The sequence below is a fragment of the Pollicipes pollicipes genome, unplaced genomic scaffold, assembly GCF_011947565.3.
Source record: "Pollicipes pollicipes isolate AB1234 unplaced genomic scaffold, Ppol_2.1 Scaffold_3447;HRSCAF=4054_pilon_pilon_pilon, whole genome shotgun sequence".
In the NCBI taxonomy this organism is placed as follows: domain Eukaryota; kingdom Metazoa; phylum Arthropoda; class Thecostraca; order Pollicipedomorpha; family Pollicipedidae; genus Pollicipes; species Pollicipes pollicipes.
The window spans coordinates 2,450,271-2,459,561 of record NW_023596297.1 but is presented as its reverse complement, the minus strand read 5'-3'; positions in this window follow the sequence as shown (position 1 = coordinate 2,459,561).

Here is a 9,291-nt window from a genome sequence, read left to right as displayed (position 1 = left end):
ATATTGATGCCTATTGATATTGATGCCTGTCTACTTTTATGTTTGTTTGAACATGACGAAGGAATGCTGGCAAACTGACAGAAACACTAGCACTTATGTTGCAGGGGTGTACAAGGCAAGTACTGGTACTGGTACTTCATTATGATCTTGCCAATATTGTGAACCTACTGAAGTATTGCAGCATGTAATGAATCCATTGCATGTCATTATATCAGCAATTTATTTTGGCAGTAGGGCTGGTGTGTGCAGCTCGTTAATGGACATGCTCGGCATAGGCTCACATTATATGGCTTTGCAAAATTGTCGTTCGTTAAATAATTCTGAAAATGCAGACCTTTATCATTACTGAGGAACCTTGCACTGTCTTCACAAATCTTGCATGCAGGCGAGCATTGCTCATGAGTAACCAATGCCATAGTCACTGGAACTTGTGTGGGATGCTGGGTGCTGAGAAAGGTGGAAAAGCGTTGCTGTTGGTGTCTTGGACGGCACTTAATAATATGCTTATCATGAGCCTTGCGTGCACTGACAGCTTCATCACTTCCTTACGTTTTGCCCATCCAACGATAAGTACATGTACCTGTCATGTCTCCAGACTTTTGAAACGTCAGCTTGTTTGCAGTGTCATTTCACCACTTGTAAGATTTTCCTGTTATTTTTTAGTAAAGCAGCCTGACGGCTGCAACATGTTGCATGAATATGGAAGTGAAAGATTTGTTTGCATGTTTTTCACCTGCGTTTTCTGGATTCTCGGAGCAGGCTGACAAGGTGATGCCACTTATTGGTTGTCTGCTTTGCTGAAAGTGATTTATATATTGTATCATGTGTTTTTGGTCAGTCGTGCGTAAGATGGGAAGCCAATACAAGAGTGCATGCATGATCCATCTTTTCATGCTGGAATTTGTTATGAAAGCGGCATAGATTGCAGTCGAAAAACCACATTTTTGTTCATTATGTCATGCCACAGTACAGCACCGAGATAGTGCCACAGTGAAGCTATTGAGCAGTGTCATTTCACAATGTACCACATTGGTTGAGTACTCTATGTCAAGCGTATGAGATAGCAGCTCATAATTTATGAATGATTGGTAAAAATGTATTTAACAATGCCAAAGGACTGTCTATGGCAAGAATGTCGTTGCATCACGAGGGTTACATCAGGGTTAACTATTAATTACATGAATAATCCTAAGCAAAAAAACAACATTCTTGGTAGCCCAACCTTACTATCTCTACCATAGCAATAGCAATGCTTTGACAATCAATGCATGGCAACATTACAAATTTATTAGTTTTCGCATGACGCCATATTTCCAGTTACAAAAAATAAAGACAATGTAACAAATTTATTAATTTTGGCATGAGACCTCATTTCCAGTTGCAATGACTATTGTGACTACGGACAGTGACTACTGTACACATCGCATGATATCAATGTCAGGACTACAGCACTCCGCGCAACGATGGGTCGACAATAAAACATTGACAAAATCATCAACAGCAAAGCAGCAACAGCAGCAGCACAGCGTACCGTGCTTTGATATTAGTAGTCCGCCATAAAAGGTGGCAATCGCTACGTTGTGCATGTCAAACAGTCCACGAAAGCTTTTCTTACGGCCAGCACCAAGACAAAAAAATCCACGAATAACCCACCCGCTAATCCAGCCCCCGACACAGCCCCGCGACGAGAATAGCCGTTTCATGTGTTTCGAGGTAGGACGTGTGTAAATCGACTCATGAGTACATCCACACAGAACGGTCCCTCTGCTTAAATTAACTGCGAAGTGGATTTACACAGAATGCCACTCCTGTGTAAACCGACTCAGATCTGAGTTGATCTACACATAAACGCACTGTTGTGTAAATCCACTTGCGAGTAGATCTACACAAGTGCGGCTTCGCTCCCTTCGAGGTATTCATTAGGTCTGGCTGCCAGATGCTGCCAGGTTTTGCTGTCGCCACAAACCCACTTCATGACGCCATCAAACAATGACGTAATGGGCCCCATTTTTATCAACTTTAAAATTTTGCTACTTAGCTGCGTTTTTGAACCTTGAAAGCCTACCAATAGTCACAAAGAAGCATTTCCAATCATATCTGATGCCTAATTCAATATCTCCAAATGTGGAACATTCCCTTTAATGCGTGATGCGCATTAGATTAGAGTTGTGTACCTATATTAGTGGCGTCGGACGCGTGATGCCCGGTGGCCTGTTCAATCAGAATCGTTTGCATGCATAAGTGATGCGCGGTGAATGATGCCTGTTCATTTTAAATCCCCTGAGTGTAAGAAGGATGTGGGACGCATGATGCCCGTGTGCTTGAATTCGTTTGCATGTACACGCACTTTTCGCGTTTTTGTATTATTATCTGGATATGTCCTGTATTGGAGTAATGGCTGGCATTGGCTCCTTGTGTAATCCCCTGAATGTTGATGCTTGTAAGAGCTGTGGCTCGCTGTTTAAGACAAAAACCTGAGGAAGATCAGTGGAATCGGCAGGCGATTTTCAAGTTACAGCTGACATTCGTTTCGATAAAGGTATGTGGCCAAAATATCAATGCATCTATGTCTTCTCCCTCCTGGTTATTCTACGAGGAATAAGGTCAACAGTACTGTCTCCATCTTTATGAATAAGCAATTCATAGCGTCGAAAAATATGATAGGAGCTGGGACCCAGAAGAAGCCTGAAAATTATCGAAAGATTTGTGCGCTCTCCACGTGAGCGGGGCAAACTTCAACAAGATGTTACTGTAACAAATGAGTTGTAAATGAATCGTGGAACTTCGTTGACGCGCTAGTACATTCCATTGAAGTTAAACTGGAGAAAGGGTATGTCCGGGCTGGTGGCTGCGAAAGGGATTTTAAGCATCATGACGATTTAAAGATAGCGATGACGATAACAGTAGACGTATTCCTAACCATAATGGTAACGAACTATGTTAGCCAGTGGCTATTTCCAAGGTGCGTACGAGCATCGTGTTGGAGTTACTAGCACTAGCGCTTCAAGCACTGTCCACTGACTATTGCCCGCAGAAGGTAAAAGTGTATGACAATTTGCACTATGATTTACTTGGCAACTATGCTTTGCTTCTGATCTTTGCTTCTGCATAAAAACTAAATATCAGCAAGCATCATTGGAATGCATAATGATTCCCGTCGCCAACAGGGAGGGCCTTGCTCCCACCTTCACTTTCAGCTCTCCTTGGCCTCCGATATTACTGAACGCTGGTTTAACATGACAGTTGTGTAGCGCATAGATCTGCTGTAATAGCTTATCAGTCAGAAAATGGAAGTGTCACATTTTCTTGTTCGCAACTCGTTGATCAATCCAGAATTGCTATACAGTTGAATGAACCCTGATTCATGAATTTTCCGAGCAATGTGAATTGAATGTCATCCAACTGAATTTATTGATAAGTCACTCGATCACTTGTATATCAAGTTTCATTCACCACATTGTATGCCTGTGGAATGTATAAAACATAGATGTTGGCAATTTCACTAAATTTTGCGGTTTAAAAAACGCAGCAGCCGTCGATCTTGCCAGAAACAACCTGCAGGTTTTAAACGCACAATTCTTGTGCCTACCGACTGAGATGCAGTAGGTCTAATCCACGCTCATGTCGCAATGCGTCCTTTGATCCGAAAAGTGGCCTTTGGATCCCCGAGAACCCTTCCACAACAGAACTCAGGATCCCAATCCTGAAATCCATTTTTGGGTCCCGTTAGCAGTGCTCCGACAGCATGTTCCTGAAACATGCCTGAAGCGACGGCACATTCCCTGCCAGATGGCTGGATTCCAACCGCAGATTCTGAAAACGACAGGGTCATTTAACGACGGGGCTTAAACCGGGGACCGCCTTGTGAAGACCACAGTAATTTCTATGCTGATTTTACCCAAAAAGCGCGATGCTTCTCCGCATGACTATGTGGCTGCGTCTGTGTGCCCATGCAATTTTGAAATGTGTCCTTTGCATGGCGAAGGTCATGGTTGATAGTTCGTGTGATTCCGTTGTTGTTTACCCTTTCATAACAGCACATATTATAGATAGACTAGTCGGGGTTCCATGTGCTTTTGAAATACAGTGCCTATGCGACATTCGGCCAGTGCAAAATAAGGCTCGTGCGCTCTATTGGTACACAAATAAACTGGCTCAAAGATATGTTGCTGCATTTAAAATGCATCATTAGTGTCCAGTGTGGACACTAAAAAGGAACTAAGCAAGGAAAATGTCTTTGAAAACACATATGTCTTTTTGTGAAAAGGAGACAACGTTTCAGTTTGATAGAAGCTTTGATCATGTTTAAGCTTATTTTTCTGAATGGCTATGCTCAGGCTCAAATCGCCATTACCACCTCACACACCACGTGGGAGGGACGAGGACAGGTAGCGGTATCTGTCACTGTCACTAACGCAGGACAGGTCCAGGATTTCGTCAAAAGATGATACGTTGATTTCGTCAAAAGATGATGATGCATGCGTTTGTCAAGTCGGTAGCAGACTCAGGCTCAAATTTAGATCGGTATTCGCGGCTTTGACCTGCTGTGGGTCCAATATTGGTTCCTATCTGTCTCAGGTTTTGTGCTCGCTCCGGCGAAGATTCGATATCCATTTTTACGTAGCTTGTTGCAAAAACTGAAATGGCCCTTTTTGAGCGGCATGACCTGAGACCTGCTACAAATATATCGATTGGTGACAGGAAACGACCCACTGGGAGTTTGAACTTACCAGTTTTCTGCGCAACAGTTTCAGTTTTTGTTCTTATTGCGGTCAAAAAGTCACACAACATCTGTGTGTAGATATTCAGGCCAATCCAAAGCCTGCTGTCGGGTGAATGTTTTTCTGGGTATGAATTTGAATGTGTTACCAACTTGAGGGGGGCACGTGTTGTGCCCCCCCCCCCCCAACGCTCTGGATTTCGGCTAGTCATTTTGAAGTTCTTATTTTCTTCAGTTTTTAAACGGGAAACTGTCCTCCTGTGTGCAGCGGTGGACAATGATACAAAGAACGTGGGCCTTTGAGCGCGTTTTTCAATCGGCTGCAGAATCTTACCACTTTGAGGTTGAATAATCCGGAAAAGACATGGCAAGATGTCGTAGGATTAGCTGTTAAATGTCATCAATCCCAGGCACAATAATTGATCAGAGTGACTGGCAAAAAAGTGATTGTTATAAACAATGTTATATTTAGGTCGCTGGGTTTACATATAGTGTGCACTTCAAAGCGGAAACAACAACTTTCACATCAGTTTCAACTGTTATCCATGACGATCCAAGTCACAACGCATCAAGCAATTATTAAGATGTTTATCATGGTAACCGAAAATGGCGAGAACACTTAACTTATGAGACTCGATGTATGATGATGTGATGTGATGATGTGATGATGTGATGATGTGAAACTACATGGCGTCTTGCAATGACATATAGAGTAAACCCCTGAAAAGTTTAAAACAGTTCCATGTGTCGTGACAATGGAAATAAGCAAATATTCTGCCACACGTATTGACTATGACAGCGGATTAAGAAGCTTGTCCACACTTGCGCTGGAATTGTGACGTAACTCCAGTCGTGCATAACCGATGTAGGTGCCACAGCTACTGAGGCTATCGGCCTGAAATGAGCCGCGCCGCTGGCGCGTAAAACGACCATAGCGCTGGGCATTTTATTGAAAACATTTATCGGAATATGTGGTCGCTGCTACGCGTGGTAAATAGAACCTTTATAAAATTATCTTATTTTGCCAGAAATGTCGGACTTTTGTACCTGTATTTGTCTAGTTAAGCTCGTATCCAACCAAAACATTAGGCGGCATGCTCAGTTTGGTTGTGGTGGATAAATTATTGCTCTTACTGTCCAGAGGGTTCCAGATGTCTACCTAAGATGGGATTATTTTGTTGTTAACGAGTGTCTTTGAAGATCAGCAGGCTGTTTAAAACAAAATGATCTGCATACATCGCACGTGTCGTTGACATGTTTCCGAATCCCTGGTCAGAGCCGAATTAATGGCTGAATGAGACGGGGCTAGCAATCGATGTAAAGGCTATATACTGAAAAATATGCAACAACCAAAATATTTCTAAAAGGCCCTCTTGGGGCTCGCACACCTTTGTGGGCCTAGAGATGCAATGCCTCGACGGACAATACAGTTGACTGAATCAAGAAGCAACTTTTTATGACATGTATTATCATGGGGTAAAGAAAGTCAGTTCATTCGAATCTCTGCTTATAATTTGCTGACCATTCGTGGACAGTCAGTGAGTGGGATGGTGGTCTGAGTTGGAGGAGCGTTACGGCTGGGAGCTGCAAGCGACTTGAATGATGCAAGGAGGCAATCCAGTTGCATTCCAACTTTTCCATAATATTTTTTCGACTAAAACGACCACTGCGGCGGTCGGCGCCCTGGTGATGAGTCCCAGAGGCATGAGAAAAACAACGCCGTCACCACAGTTGCCTTCCGCTTCCTGCCTGCCTGCATGGGGGAAATAGCGTGTCTTTTCCTTCGAAATTTTGAGAGGCTATATCTGCCGTCCAAATGTAAAACCCCATACGTTAATTTCTGGATATTTTGCGCTTTTTATGCCATCCGACTCGTCTTCCCATGCTGAGATCATATATCTAAACCAATGGTTGAAATTTGTACAAGCTTTTAGCTGAAAGATTGAGCTAAGAGCTTGTGAAAATTTGAACTAATGGTCTCGATTACCAAATTCAGCATGAGTAGACAAATCAGACGACATAAAAAACGCAAAACGGCCCCAAAATTAACACATGGGTTTTACCTTTGGACGGCAGATACGCCCAGATTAAAGGCATATGCAGATTATCAAAAATAATGTCGAACAGTCCCCGTAACTGAGCTAGAGGCAGGGGCGGATCCAGGGGGCATGGGGCCATGTTTCTACCTTGGGCCCCATGACATTTTTGGTGATTCGAAGGGTTCCAAAATTTCATGGTGAAGGGGCACCAAAAACATTACTTTGGAAACACGCAACCTTTATTTTTAAAAGACACCAAATTCTATGGGCACCACAGTGGTATTGCATCTTCATTTTTGGGAGTTAATTAATTTTAGGGACACCGCAACGCTCGTGCTGTACACTTTGAAAAAGTCCTGAGTAGGCTCATTCAGCGAGCCAGCACCAACACCATCATTTCGGGGCACCACAACCTTTCAAGAGACTTTCTTTCAAGAGACATCCAATTCCAGAAGGCACCACGAAAAGAACCAGATCCTTTATTCCAAAAGAGCACCAAATTTCAGGGGCATAACATGGCTTTACCTCCCATCTTGATTAAATTCTTGATCGGCTCTTCGGACAAGTAAGCAACTAAAAAATTATTGCGGATCCCCATAATCTGTACTTTTAAGAGGCACCAAAGCCAAGCAAACCATTTAAAGAGTCTAACACCGTCTTTTTAAATGGGCGCTAAAATGTATCGGTCGTGGCCCTAACCATAATACGGCGCTAGCAATTACATCAACATAGGCGATAGAGATTACGCCATTGTGTCGTGAGCTCGTGGTGCTGTACGTGCTAGTCCATCCCGAATATCAATCTGATTATCGCACGGGCTAAACTCGCAGATCTGGTACCTTTTAGACGTTTACTAATTGATTCTATAAAACATTTGGAAGCATTACTTCCTGATATATGGCTGTTTTCGTCCGTCCGGTGACCGTCACCGGGTATTGACTGTGGGACCAACGCCACGCGGCCCAAGGAGACTGCGACGCCGGGCTCGGTGCTTTTTCTCCCAGACGGTAAGCGCACATGCTTAAAAGCTATCTTATATACTTTTGCGCTGATGCATTCTAGAAAGGGAATAAAATGTCCCAGGAGAACAAAATAAATGCCCAATTTTGACCTTGCTAGGCTACATAAGGTGCAAAGCGCATTATAGCGCAGTGCACGTGGTTTATTTAACAATCCTTCAATTCCCGTTCCTTGCATTCAATTTATCTCCTCAAACATCCTGAGTTGTATCTTCTGGTATCTTCTGGCTTGTTCTTCAGTCAAAGAAGCTCAACATACAAAAGTAAAAAAAAGCTTTGACATCTCGAAATAAAGTAGGCTTAATCCGATGAGCCAGTCCAGCAGAAGATAGTTAATCGATTAAAAAACTGACTTGGAAATAAAGTGACCGAAATACGGGACTTCTTAAGAGCGAGACGCCAAGTTCCAGGGGCACCGCAGTGAAGTGTGGCCCTTCCATTGATTAAACCCTGGATCCGCCCGTGGCCAGAGTGTACTACATCGGTCCGTAGAATCTTTTCGCATAAAAACCCCATTTTCTGGTCGCCTTTAAAGACCTTTGCGGTCATGCTCTGGATCAGGAGGCCAGTTTGTGTTAAGCATGCCCTTTGTTGGCTTCTGGAGGCTCTCGTTTTAGCTTGAGAGCCCCTGTTATGACTTAGGACGCTTATCTGTACATAGTGGAGCACCATTTTCTGGGAGAGGTGCCCCCCCCCCCTTCATGTGTTAGATGGTCGCAGTTCCAGATCGGGATGTCATGTCTTCGGATGGCGAATCCCTTTGCTGGATTTGGAGACCCTATTTGTGAGTTGGAAAGCTCCTGTTCTAAATCATGAGGCGCTGCAGGTACCATCAGGCGCCACATGCACTAGGAGACCCTTCATTTATTAGGAGTCCCTTTCTGGAACAGGATGCCCTGTTCTGGGATAGGGAGACCTTTTCTAGTGCCAGGAGTCCCTTGCATTAATCATAAGGTCCATATTCTGAACTGTTGTATGGTCGACATCGGTATGGATGTTGATATGTGCAACGATTGATGATGCGGCACATGCCCCCGTGCCTCTCCCTTGAATACGAAACTGCCCAGGAATCCCTCCTACGAGGGGCTCCACTTTTTCCAGAAGGTCCCCCTAGAATCCTGCCCCTCCCCGCCCCCACTCTGATTCATTGGTGCCGCCCCTGTACCCATGCTGTGTATTTGTTGCGCGGGCTGTCGTATCCCCATTGACTGTGCATGCACCACTACAACGCTCTTTTTGCCGCGTGACAGCGGAGAAGCTCTAACTGTTCGACTCGTTGAGCTCCGAGTCTGTGCGACTCGTTCGCTGACTCCATTAGGTCGAGCCTTTGCCAGAGCCGGCTTCCTGCCATAGATGCCTCCGCTTCCCCAATATCCCGGATAACGAGAAACCACGCCGTCTGGAACTCACTATCGCAGCAAATTCACCCTTCCTGTCAATTCGGAGGTACCCGCCTGCCAGCAGCGCATTAATCCCGACCTTTTATTATTTTCTGATTGCTTGGCCAACAAAA